Raw genomic sequence first — 12100 nt, 5'->3', positions numbered from 1 at the left:
TGGTGTCCACAAATATTTACAAAACATAAAAAATACTGATATTTTAATGATGCTGTAGGATTACATCAAATAAAAAGCTCTTTAGCTATAGCTGTGTGACAACGAAATTTACTGCACAACAATGGCTACAGAATTTAAATGAAAAGTTCTATGGAAAAAAAATAGCCTGCTTTTTCGAGGTTTAAACGTGTGTGTGTTTTTATTGGTGTGCTAAATTGATTCTATACAGTAAATGGCATCATTGCCTTTACACAGCATTTTGATAATTTCCAGATGGTCTGTGTTTTCATTTTACATTGGAAATTATGAACATAGAATTATTTTTCCAAAGTTTTAAAATGTGACACGGTTGCAAATCTCAAACCTAGGTAAACACCATGACTATGTGAAAACACTTTTTCCACATAAATGTAACACTTATAGACATATCCTGGATTAACTGTACAAAATCGCTTGTGCTTAAAACTAATAACACTGTTATGACCATACTGAAGACAGCCATTGGTAGGCAGACTATTTTATATTCCACCCGTCCACTAATAATATCCCTTCAGTCAAAGCTAAAACTTCAAAAAATTTTTCTTTCATTCTTTATTCTCTTCTCCTTCCCCAGCGGGCCTCTTGGCCTGAAAGGAATTTTTCCGTTGCATATGATTTCCCAGAAGTCCACCTCCGCAGCCTATCATTTGATATTCGCGGTGTTTCTTCTGCCCACCCTGCTCGTGGCAATCCCGTTTCAGCCCGGTGCAGAGCCCGCACTGCCATCCATTCTCCACATATGTCCTTCCCAAAGACCTTGTGTGGCAGACAGCTTTACCACAGGGTAGGCAGCCTGGCTGAGATCCAGTAGCGTGCTGTGGGTGATCCTGCTTCTTGTTTCATGTTATGTACTGCTGGTGGATGCTGCTGAAGGAATGGCTCAAGAAGCCGGATGTGACATCTAGGGAAGGCTGGACATTACCATCATCTGGAGAACGTCCATCTGGTATGGAGCTGGATGCCATGTTGGTTTCTTGCAGTCTTCTGTTTTCACAAAACACTAGCAGCTAATGTTCTTGATGTGACGGTCTTTGCTAAGGAAACTGAATTAATCCAGGTAGTAAAATTCATACTGTCTCTAATATGCTAAATACTATCATCTGTTCCATATTTGCATTTTATGTCATAAAAATATATGCTTCCAACAGACTGAAAACACTCATCCAACTAATATTTACTGCACCCTTTGCTTTCTGCTGGGATCTGGGTTAGGTATGAGGGATAGAATGGAGAACAAGAACATCTATAGACCCTTACCACTTATCCTTGGATTGTGTCTGTATTTATTTCCATCTTCAATTAATTGTTTTGGCATTATAGAACCAATTCCAGAACTGTCTTCAATTGTGCTGTCAGTAGGAATAGCTGTCAATAGCTTGGTATGCATGTCATGCCTTTATATACATGTGTGTTCATATCTCAATTATACTTCATCTCTTTTTTCTATAAATGGGATTATACAATATTATTGTTCTTGCATTTTTCACTTAAAAATATGTTTTAGAGATCTTGCCAAGTCAATATGTGTAAACCTACCTCTTTCTTTTCAATAGCTGAGTAGTATTCTTTACTAAGGATGGACCATATTGGATTTAACCCAGGTCCCTATTGATGCATCATGGCACCATTTCTCAGCTTGAAGGAATAGTACTTTATTGCCAATTTTTTTTCTGTTTTAAGGAATTCCTGAGAAAGGCTACACCATACATATGATCTCCATTTTCAATATGCTATTCCTTTTCATTAGTAGTGTTTGAAATGTATCAAAGCTCCATAACAGAATTCTGGGTCTAATTCTCTCTGGAGTCTTCTCTGAAGTACTCATCGCTTGGAGGCATAAGTTTCAAGTTATATGTTTGGTGGCAACAGTAACCTCACAATGACTTCACACTTTGCATATTTTTAAGACAATTAATTAGTTTATAGTATTACATGCCCAGCATTGAAATTTAAAAACCATACTTTGGGCAAAAAAAGATAAAGTGGCCTTGTAAGTCTTTATTTACATGACTTGGAAAAGGACATGTCTCAAAAAACGGAAAATAATAGTACAGTGCATTATTCATTGGATTGAATTTTGAAAATCTGGTCCCAATAGCAACAGAGGATGGATCAGTATTAAATCTGTGTGCTTTGATTATAACCCTCACATAGACCAAGACCCCTCAAGTTTGTCCCCCCCAAATTCCTTTTTGGTAAAGATATAAACAAATGTCAATGAAAAAAATATATTAGTGGGTAGTGATGACAATGTTGTTCCAAATAATTCTGAGCAGCAATTTCATCCACTCTGGCTGTCACTGGTTCCCCATCACAAATGATGAATTGCTCAAAATCACTCTTCTTTGAGAATCTCTCTCAGATTGTGAGCTTTCTGATATCCCATTAGGACAAAATGTGCCAGTACACACATAAGCATCAGTGGTATTTCAGAGAATGGGAGTATTACTGGCTTTGTGAGAATTTCTAAATTGAATGTTGTCATTTTTATCATCTTGTGCTTATCTTTTAAAAGATCACTGGATTGAAATTATATCCCGCATATGTCTCTACACATTTTACCAAGTTCTGCATAAGCAATACGTTTAATTTCTAGGGTATCGGAGATTAACTTCACAAAGCCGTTAGACTGGGGAAAAAGCCTCTGACGTCCATGAAACAAACACACTGGAGACTGAGGGCTTTGAGCATGATCACTGCTGACTCAGGAGTATCGACTTTTTCCTTAAGGTCCGTTAAGCCTGCTCAGGTTAACCAATAGACTGGTTTTGTCCTTTCTATTCCCACAGACTGAGTCCAAATGGTTTCCCAGTACACCAAAGCCTGGGCAGAAATTGAAGGGGAGATCATTGCCCAACAATGGCAAATATTCAACTTCATCCTCATTTTTCTTCGGTTTAGGAGGTAAAAGAGTGGGTCAACTGGAAAGTGGCATTTTACACTTCTTATTAACGCAACCTCTATCAGGACCATGAGAGAAGGACTCATTCAGCCTCAGGGCACTTTCTCAGGAATGTTTGCCTGCTTCTACAGGCGAACTGCAGGCATCTGCCTGTCTCAAGCCTTCTCCAGCAGCTCACAATGCTGTCTCTGCCTCCATTGCCCCTTCTGATGATGTATTGGGGGTCTGTTCACTTTAAACAAATCCAAATATCCGTACTTTGTGAAATCATCTTATGTGATAAAATCTATTTAATGTCTTTTTATTTCCTCTACATATTATGTTTTTTTCCAGCTTCTTTCATTTCCCCTTATTTTCATTACAATTCCAGAAATTAAACTTTTATTATACCTTTATTCCATTTCCCTTATTTTCAATATAATAGTAGAAATTAAACATTATGACCTCATTTTTACCCAAAAACTGTAGGTAAAGATCATATGAAAATTAAATGACCAATGACAATGAGATACCAGTTCATGCCTACTAGTATAACTAATATTAAAAAGACTGACCATATCAAGTGTTGTCAGAGATATGGAGCAATTGGAACTCCCATCATGTCTAGTGAGAATGTAAACTGGTAAAACCATTTTGAAAAATAATTTGGTAGTTTTCTACAAAGTTAAATATGTGCTTTTTGTTATGACCCAACAATCCTACTCCTAGGTGTTTACCCAAGAGAAATGAAAACGTATGTCCACACAAAGACTGTATGCAAATGTTTAAATCAGCTTAATTCATAACACTCCAACACTAGAATTAACCCACACATTCAACAACAGATAAGTCAATTATTAAACAAATTGTGGTATATTCATACAGTGAAATCCTACTCAGTAATAAAAAAATCAAACTACTGATATATACAACATGGGTAAATCTCAAAAATATTATGCTGAACAAAATCAGGCAGACATAAAAAAGTATAGACTGCATGATTCCATTTATACAAAATTCTAGTAAGCCTGGCAAAGCTAATTCCTGAAAGTAGATCAATGGTTGCATGGAGCCAGAATAGGAGGTGGGTTGACTGCTAAGGGGTACAGGAAAATTCTGAGGAGCAATGTAAATGTTTTATAGCTTGATTGTAGTGGTGGTTACATAGATGTATACAATTACCAAGATCTATTGAATTCACATGGTTGCATTTCACCAGATGTAACTATACCTTCATAAAGCTGATTCCTAAAAAAATAAATATTTAAATATTTTAAAAGAATTTTTAAATCTGGCAAGAGGACTCTGAAATAAATACATAAACATCAACTCACACTGATGGAGGGGATGTACATTGGCAAAATTTGAGGGAAGCAATTAGACCCAAAGAAATGTTTATGTCTTTGAGGCAATTATTCTACTTCTGGCAACACATCCTAAGAACATCATGCAATCATTCAAAAAATTCATATGTAGGAAAATGTTAAATTTGTTAGCAAAAATGTTATTTTTAGCAGCAGAAGTAAAAACTTTTAAAAAGAATCACCTAAATGCCCAACCAATAGGAAAAATGATTATGGAAATTTTAACACAGCTCAATAAGATATTATTCAATGATTAAAAATAACTGTGAAGACCATGTAGTTACATGAAAAACGTGTTTATCATGTAATATTAAAGAATACAAAATTGTGTTTGTGCAATACATATCTAAACTATTTTGTTCATAGTGTGGATAAGAATCAAAGGGAAACATGGGAAAATAAATAGTTGTATTTGTAGAGGTACTAATATCATGGGAGGCTGTTTACTTATTTCTGTTCATGTTACCATGATGTTTTTAGAACAAGTTACAAATAAATGCTAGATGACCCAGGAGAGTCTGCTATGTGTCCTAAAAGCATCATAAGCTACTCTATAGGCTCCATATTTGAGAAATAGCAACAGGAAGACAGCTTTTTAATTTCTTATCCTTTACCTCTTCACCAGTTCAGAATTTCCAAAATGAGTTTATGAGCATGGCCTTAATAAATTCTTAAACTAATGCTGTAATATAGACATTATTATAATCTTCCCTTTAAATTGGGAAAATCAAGGTCATATAGGTGACCACATCTCTTGCCCAAGATGAGAGTGTTAGCAGCAGATATCAGTCAGTTCATTCTAGTTAAAACCACATTTACTATCTCCCAAGAAAGATGTGGATCAAGAAGGACTCAGACACGAGAAAGCACTTTAATATAATCATTCAGGCTGCAAGTAACAGCATACATAAACTGACTTTAAATAATAAAGTTCCTCACATAGAAGTCCAGGATGTTAGATCAGCTATGTTATGTCAGTTATGTTATCGAGTACTCAGTTTCTTTCTATCCATCTGCTCTTCTGTCCTCAGTGACAACTTCTTCCTAAAACTGGTTTCCCTTTATGGTCAAAAGATGGCTGCCAGTGATAGTCAGGGCTATGCCTCCCTGTTCACAAGAGAGAGTAAAATTCTTCTCCATGTGTAGAGTGAAGCTTTGTTTCAGGCCTGTTGGGCTTGTAGGGTCATGTGTCCATCTCTGGACAGATAACAGTCATCAGGAAATGCCATGTGCTGAATGGCTTAGTAACCAGTACTAAGATGAGAGATGTACTAAAATGGAACTTGTAGATGGGGTCAGTTTCCCCAGGAGAACATCACTGAGTGGGGATAGGAGGAATCAGAATAAAATTAAGTTTCTGTTTAGGTGGGGAAACGAGAAAACAGAAATCAGATTGGTAACCAAAGCTGTCTGCTTTGGTTGTACCTTCTGACCACACCCAAACCTAACCTCCCTCCCCAAGGCTTATAGGACCTCCTCTTTAGTTGGGCCTGGCTGGATCTTGGACCCACCAATCACAGGCACGGTGAACCACACAACATGGTATAGCAGCACCAAGCAGATTTGATAAAGGGCCCAGACACCCTGGCTGTTCTTCCTGTATTTCAACAATGGCTCCTCCTGGAGCCTGAGATGCCTGTCTGTCATGGGGCCCCTCCATGAGCCATGTATTAGTTTCCTATTGATGCCATAACAAATTACCACAAGCTTAGTGGCTCAAAACAACACAAATTTATTAACTTACAGCTCTGGAGATAAGTCTATAATGCGTTGACAGAGGCTTCATGAGAGAATCCAGTCCCTTGCTTTTTCTACAGGCTCCCTGCATTCCTTGACTTATGGTCCCTCCTCCATCTTCAAAGCACAGCTTGTGATTCCATCTTTACATTGTCTTCTTTGTCTTTCATCCTCCTGCCTCCCTCTTATAAGGACCTTTGGGCCCACTCAGCTAATCCAGGGTAATCTTCCCATCTCAAGATCTTTAACTTAATCACATTAGAAAAAAAGTTTCTTTTGCCATGTAAGGTAACATATTCACAGGTCCCAGTGACTGCAATGTAGACATCTTTGGGGGACCATTATTCAGCCTATCACACCCCAACTCCACCAACACCAGAGTCTGTCCCTGGGCCTGGCACAGGGATTCTGAAAAGGCTCTTCTCTGTCCAGGATGTCTTTTGCCCCTTAATTCTTCTGTTGAAAGTCTATATTTGAGATGAAACCACATGCTGGATTGCAAAATGAGTCCCCTGGGGATGGGTGTGATTCAAATCTACTTTACCCTGGGACCCCTCCATTCCCCCTCAGTGGACTACAAGCCTGGAATGGGAAAAGTGTGATGCTGGCCAGGTTCAAGATAGGTGCCACCGGTACCGTCATCACCACCACCAGAGATGAGATTGAGAAGCCGGAGAGCAATATGAGAGCTGGGATGAAAAACAACATGTAGGGGTATAACAGATATATATACTGCCAGTGATGCTGGGAACTTTGACTTCTGAAATTATGCAGTCTGTGGAAAACAATCTATCAGATACCTTACACTCCATGGTTCAAGATGCCTTTTTCAAAACTCAGAATACCACAGACAACACAAGTTATTGTTTTTCATAATAGTATGAAACTCACTATCTAAAAGTTAAATATACTTGTTTTAAAGAAAACTTGATACATTTTCAAAGAAACTATTTATTTAAAAATAAATAAATATTTTAATAAAACACTATGTAACACTGTAAAAATAAAAATCAGTACAATAAAGAGAAAGTATTCATAAAAGTGTTTAATGTCATTGAATTCTAGCTAGATAACATGATCTGTCAAGGCTCTGAGCCTAAGGCCCAATCTTCATTTTATTGAAAACGATTATTAGCAAAGGAGACTTAAACACACAATATACTAGAGGACTTAATAGATATATTCATCCATCCAAAAGAATACCCATTCTTCTCAAGTGTACATGGAACATTCTCTAGGATAGATCATATGTTAGACCACAAAGCAAGTCTCAACAAATTCAAGAAGATTAAAATCATACCAAGCATCTTCTGCAACCACAATGATATGAAACTAGAAATCAATCAGTCACAAGAAAGAATGGGAAAAACCACAAAAATGTGGAGATTAAACAACATGTTACTGAACAACCAATGGGCCATCAAGGAAATCAAAGTAGAAATTAAAAAGTACCTAGAGACAAATGAAAACAGAAATATGACATACCAAAATCTGTGGGTGGAAGCAAAAGCAGTTCTAAGAGGTAAGTTCACAGCACTATTGGCCTACCTCAAGAAACCAGGACAATTCCAAATAAACAACCTAAATTTACATGTGAAGGGACTAGAAAAAGAAGAACAAATGAAACCCAAAATTAGTAGAAGGAAGGAAATAATTAAGATCAGAGTGGAAATAAATGAAAAATAGAAAAGATCAGAAACTAAACTGGTTCTTTGAAAAAAATAAACAAAATCAAAAAACCTTTAGCTAGACTAACCGCAAAAAAAAAGAGAGAAGACTCAAATAAAATCATAGATGAAAAAGAAGTTACAACTGATACCACAGCAATGTGAAGGATCATAAGAGACTACTCTCAACAATACACCAACAAATTGGACAATCTAGAATAAATAGATAAATTCAACAGTCTTCCAAGACTGAATCGTGAAGATGTAGAATATCTGATTAGACCAATTACTAGTAAGGGGATTGAAAGAGTAATCAAAAATCTCCCAACAAACAAAAGCCCAGGACCAGATGGCTTCACTGACAAATTCAATAAAACATTCAAAGAAGATTTAATACCTATCCTTCTCAAACCCTTCCAAAAAACTGAAGACGAGGGAAGCCTTCCAAACACATTTTACAAAGCCAGCATTACCCTGACACAAAAACCAGACAATGACACCACAAAAAAGAAACTTACAGGCCAATATCTTTGATAAACGTAGATGCAAAAATCCTCAACAAAATATTAGCAAACAAAATCCAACCATACATTAAAAGATCATGCACCACACTCAAGTGGGATTTATTCCAGGGATGCAAGGATGGTTCAACATCTGTAAGTCAATCCATGTGATATATCACATTAACAAAATGAAGGATAAAAATCCTATGATCATCTCAATAGATGCAAAAAAAGCATTTGACAAAATTCAACATCCATTTATGATAAAATCTCAACAAAGTGGCTATAGAGGGAATGTATCTCAATGTAATAAAGACCATATATGACAAACTCACTGCTAACATTGTATTTAGTGGTGTATGTTGCCAACGGGCACATGAAAAGATGTTCAACATCACTAGTTATTAGGGAAATGCAAATCAAAACCACAATGAGATACCACCTTACACCTGTTAGAATGGTTATTATCAAAAAGACAAAAAATAACAAATGTTGGAGAAGATGTAGAGGAAAGGGAACCCTCATACATTGTTGGTGGGAATGTAAATTGGTGCAGCCACTATGGAAAACAGTACAGAGATTCCTCAAAAAATTAAGACTAGAACTACCATGTGATCCAGCTATTCCACATCTGGGTATATATTCAAAGGACATGAAAACACTAATTCAAAAAGATGTATGCACCCCTATGTTCATTGTAGCACTATTTACAATAGCCAAGATATGGTAACATCCTAAGCGTCCAATGATGGATGAATTGATAAAGAAGATGTGGTATGTGAAGATGTGGTATATACATCTATTGGAATGCTACTCAGCCATGAAAAAGGATGAAATACTACCATTTGCAACAACATGGATGGACCTTGGAGGTATTATGCTAAGTGAAATAAGTCAGATGGTGAAAGACAAATACCATATGATTTCACTCAGATGTGGAAATGAAAAAAAAAGCAAAACAAATGTAGAAACAAAATAAAACAAAAACAAACTCATAGATTCAGAGAACAAATTAGTGGTTACCAGAGGGGAAGGGGATGTGGGGGTGGGCAAAATGGGTGAAGAGCATCAACAATATGGTGATGGATGGCAACTAGACTTGTGGTGGTGATTACTTTATAGTGTATGCAAATGTCAAATGATAATGCCGTACACCTGAAACTTCTATATAACTTATAAACATATACATGAAACTCATATATAATATGGATTATTAGGAAGCAAGTTTTGAGGCGCTGTAAAGGCATGCTAGCACAGCACTGAAACTTTCCTTTGATATAATCAGAAGAATTGAAAAAATTTGAAAAGAAAAAATCGTCTCATAATATGATTCAGTTTTATTTCATCCATGTTGGGGCACAAACAACATCTCTCGTGCCACCAGCAGTAAGACTCCCACACTTTGGGAAATGCTGGTTTTAGATATAAAGCTGCCAAACCAAGGGACTTCCCTGGTGGTCCAGTGGTAAAGAATACGCCTTCCAATGCAGGGGACGTGGGTTCGATCCCTGGTCGGGGAACTAAGATCCCACATGCTGCGGGGCAACTAAGCGCACGTGCCACAACTACAGAGCCCACGTGTTCTGGAGCCCACGCGCCACAACTAGAGAGAGAAAACCCACACGCCACAACTAGAGAGAAGCCCGCGCATCATAACAGAGACCCGATGCAGTCAAATGAAAATAAATAAATTTAAAAAAAAAAAACGTAGTGGCTTAAAACAATAATAATATAAATAAATAAAGCCACGAAACCAATCTCTCTCTAAAGGAACACAATAAGGGAAGGGGGTCCTCCCTGCTTGTATTTTATGGACTATATCACATTCATTCCACATAAACAACATATCAGCACCAATAAAGGAACTTGCCTTGGATTACACAGCTACAAAGCGGCCTAAAGAGGATTTAGCCCCAGGTGGTCAGGTTCCAATGCCTGTGCTTATTCCATGTTTGGATCACTGGAGAAAATGCAAATAAGGTAAGGACATAACTTCTTCAGGCTTTGGTTCTCTAGAGAGGATGCATGTAGATCCTCACATGCATGTGTAAACACACACGTGCACACACGCACGCGTGTGTGCACACATATGCGCACACACACAGACACACACACACACAGAGGCTCTGGGACCCCAGGAACATTTAAGCCGTATTCCACGCTTTCTTACCTTATAACAGTGAGTATTATCCTTAGCAGCCCATTGAAAATACCTGAGAGGTTTTAGTCCTGAGCTGTGGCCTGGGCATCCCGAGGTGCTTCTAACTCACAGTTGAGGTTGAGAGTCACCACCTTAGCCTGGAGAGGCATGGGCGTTGAAGGGGAGGAAACCAGTTCTGTGGTCAAACTTGTTCAAATCCTGGCTGCTGTGCTTTAAAAAGAAATGATCTTAAGTCAATGATTGTTAAGGTATGGTAGCCCAGCATCCCCTGGGAACATATTAGAATTGCAAATTCTTCAGCTCCACCCTAGACCTACTGAATCAGAAACTTCTGGGGTCAGGGCCCAGCAATCTGAGTTTTAACGAGTCCTCCAGGTGATTTTGAAGGACTGAAGTTTGAGAACACCAAGTGTGGGCAGTTTTTCTTTCTGAGCCTCAGTTTCCTCATTTATAAAATGGAGATAATACCCACTTCTGCTGTGTTGCTGTTTGAATCCTGCAAGATAATGTGAAAGGATCAAACATAGTTCCTAGAATACAGTAGGTGCTCAATAAATATTTTTTATTCGGAGAGTAAGCGTTTTAAAGGTACAGTTCAAATAATATGGGTCGCCCTGGAGCCCATCCTCTGATGTGTTGATTTTTTTAAAATATAATTTTCATTTAATATCTACAGAAGATATATGGATCAGGTGGGAGGTGGAGAAGGGATAATATTACACAATAGAACATCTTAACAATCCTCTCTCCCCATTTCTGCTCCTCTCCATGGACTCCACACAGGAAGCCACCTGCTACCCCCAAACCCTCTCTGATTCCTTCAAAACTGCTATCTGTGTCCCTGCCCTCTTTTTATTCCTCTCCATCTTGCCCACCCTTTTATCTTTATGAAGTCCTCACTCTTTCCAGTGGACACAGGATTTAGTCTTTTTCTATTCTGGCCTGGATAAAGGATTTCACTCTAAAGGAACCAATACATTAGTTATTCTGAGTTATTGACTTAAAATTACTAAGTCTGAGATATATGCTTATATATTGGAATACATTGAGAAGATGGTGCTACTCATACTGTCCAGGCACCTACAAAACACAAGTTTTCCAAAACATAAACACAAATGTCCAATAACACGGACACACATTTCCCAAAGTATGATTTTTCCTCTTTTACAATTTTCCTAAATCTGGCTTTGAACACATAGCTAATAATAATTCCTTAGATGTGTGTAGTGCTAATTCTCGCTTTCACATACAGTAACTGATCTGAGCCTTATGACAATTCTACAGAGCTGGGAAAGTGTGTATTATCACCCCAATTACTGTGAGGTACTCTTTGCTCTTACAGGGCCATGAGCATGATAAACTCATAGACCTACTATAGACTCCTCTGCAAATTTCAGCAACATGTATTGAAAGCTTTTATGTGCCAGGCACAATTAAATGATTACATTCAAGAACATATAAGGGGCTTCCCTGGTGGCGCAGTGGTTGAGAGTCTGCCTGCCAATGCAGGGGACACGGGTTCGAGCCCTGGTCTGGGAAGATCCCACATGCCGCGGAGCGACTAAGCCCGTGAGCCATAATTACTGAGCCTGCGCGTCCGGAGCCCGTGCTCCGCAACAAGAGAGGACGTGATAGTGAGAGGCCCGCGCACCGCGATGAAGAGTGGCCCCCGCTTGCCGCAACTAGAGAAAGCCCTCGCACAGAAACGAAGACCCAACACAGCCATAAATAAATAAATAAATAAATAA

The 12100-nt window shown here is 38.1% G+C and overlaps 1 long non-coding RNA gene across 1 annotated transcript in view; it reads right to left on the bottom strand.

Moving 5' to 3' along the window:
- LOC309634825 overlaps positions 1 to 11808 on the bottom strand; it is a 125593-nt gene extending 113785 nt beyond the window's left edge. The window contains exon 1 of the long non-coding RNA XR_014248447.1: positions 10362 to 11808. This is a non-coding gene — a long non-coding RNA (uncharacterized lncRNA). The remainder of the gene's footprint in view (positions 1 to 10361) is intronic.
- Positions 11809 to 12100: the final 292 nt, after the last annotated feature.

The sequence above is a fragment of the Balaenoptera borealis genome, assembly GCF_965194805.1.
Source record: "Balaenoptera borealis genome assembly, chromosome: 9".
Taxonomy (NCBI): Eukaryota; Metazoa; Chordata; class Mammalia; order Artiodactyla; family Balaenopteridae; genus Balaenoptera; species Balaenoptera borealis.
Note: the sequence above shows the minus strand (reverse complement) of the source record. Positions and strands in the feature narration are given on the sequence as shown.